The sequence below is a fragment of the Mustela erminea genome, chromosome 5 (assembly GCF_009829155.1).
Source record: "Mustela erminea isolate mMusErm1 chromosome 5, mMusErm1.Pri, whole genome shotgun sequence".
Classification (NCBI taxonomy): Eukaryota; Metazoa; Chordata; class Mammalia; order Carnivora; family Mustelidae; genus Mustela; species Mustela erminea.
In genome coordinates this window covers 57,628,508-57,630,236 of record NC_045618.1, presented here as the reverse complement: position 1 = coordinate 57,630,236, position 1,729 = coordinate 57,628,508, and the positions used below count along the sequence as shown (strand labels likewise).

Sequence of the window (1,729 nt, the reverse complement as noted above, 5' to 3'; positions counted from 1 at the left end):
TGAGTGACAGAGAAGAGCAGAAGGAGTGTCTGGGAGAATTGGAAAGGAAAGGAGAATGAGTCTCATTGGTTGAGGCTAGGGTTTTACATTGGAAAGGGGTCTGGAATATGGCTCCTGTAGGAGTCCAGGGTAGGGTCCAATCAGAGGCGAGTGTCAGATGAACAATAGTTGTTATTCTATAAACCAGCAAAAGTAGAGGGTATTGATGCCAGCCTCCCCAGAGTTTTGCTCAAAGCTTATATCCCGGAACAGGTTTGGGATCTGGCTCTTCTTAGACGTTATCGAGTGTTTGGGGGCTAGGACAAAACTCAGAGAAAGGTGAACTTTTTTGCTTTCCCCTTGAAGTGGGAACATACCTTCTTTGGCTTATTCAGAAACAGGGCTTAGCAGAGAAATGACACAGCCAGTGTTTTCTGAAATGGAGTCCCTTTGGCTCCCCTATCTCAAATTCTGGAACCTTTTGGATTTGGAGCAAATGAATTCCCATTAGCCAAGCAGGGACAGTAACCTTACCCGATCAGGCTAGAACACTGGGTCTTTGTCTCTCAAAAAGATTGAATAATTGTCACTACAGCTCTGTGGCTCAGAAATGTCAGCTCCAGGCCCTTGATATGCACTGCTTATCCAACATGGAGGAGCAAAAGCCTACTCTCCAGCCATTTAATTAGTCAAAGTTTTCCAGATAATTGGATGTTTGTGCAGAGAAAGGAGAAGAAATGCCTAAAGTGTGCTCTAGCCACAGAGAACTTTGACCACTGAGTCACCCAAAATAACAACGCAGCATTGTTTTAAAGTATTTCGATGTTCACTTTTATTAAAAGTTCCATATTGGACTTGCTTTGCCAGTGTGTATATTAAATTTAGATCAGTATACAGATTAGCATGACCTTTGGGTAAGGATGAAATGCAAATTTGTGAAGTATTTTTCTTTTGCACTTTCAGCCAGAAGTACAACATGTATGGGCGAAAGCTAAAATGGCTTAACATTATGTTACACTTTACACTGAAAATGTATTACTGTGAATGGTCTATAATTAAGCCCAATGAGACATCTAGGGAGTCCACACATGCATCAGTGAGCAGATGCGGTTTACTTATTTATAGAATGTTTCTTTTTGAAAAAGTAGTGGTGGATACATTTGGATCACATTTATACAGCTATAAAAATAAAGATTTGATTACGGTCATTCTTCCAAAAAAGTGCCATGTTAACTCATGCTGTAGCTAATATGAATGGTAGAAGTTGACTTTTGTCTATAAACTGAGGTATATTAAAAAATTTCAGTTTATTGGAACAGAAGTGGATTCCATTGGGCCAGCACTGAATTTCAGTGGCTGGGAGTGCTTTGCTGACAGCAGTTAAGGGAAAGACTTGTGAAGAGAAGTGGAAGCAAAGCAAGAATATATTAATTGGCTATCATTTAGGCATTCGCCTTATTTGGGAAAGTCAGGATGGCTGTTTGTGACAGGTTGTCTTTAGGTTTTGATTTCGTAACCTTGACACATTTTAGGCTTAGGGGTTGGTTTGCTTCAGCAGCCTAGTACAAGGTATTAGAACCACCTCAGTCTACTGGCCTCCTTGTTTAATTTAACACCTGCAAGGCTAATGTTCATTTTCAAAGTACGCTATGGTCTTGTTTTCCACAGAATTCGACTTGAATGCTCAGTCACTTTTGGTTAAATGCAGTGACAGGATATGAAAATAACTTCCCACCACAGCTACATGTAC

The 1,729-nt window shown here is 40.3% G+C and overlaps 1 non-coding gene across 1 annotated transcript; it reads left to right on the top strand.

The window, feature by feature from the left end:
- The first annotated feature begins 832 nt into the window (after positions 1-832).
- On the top strand, positions 833-934 carry LOC116592187. Its single transcript, XR_004286360.1, has one exon. It is a non-coding gene; the product is annotated as a U6 spliceosomal RNA (small nuclear RNA).
- Positions 935-1,729: the final 795 nt, after the last annotated feature.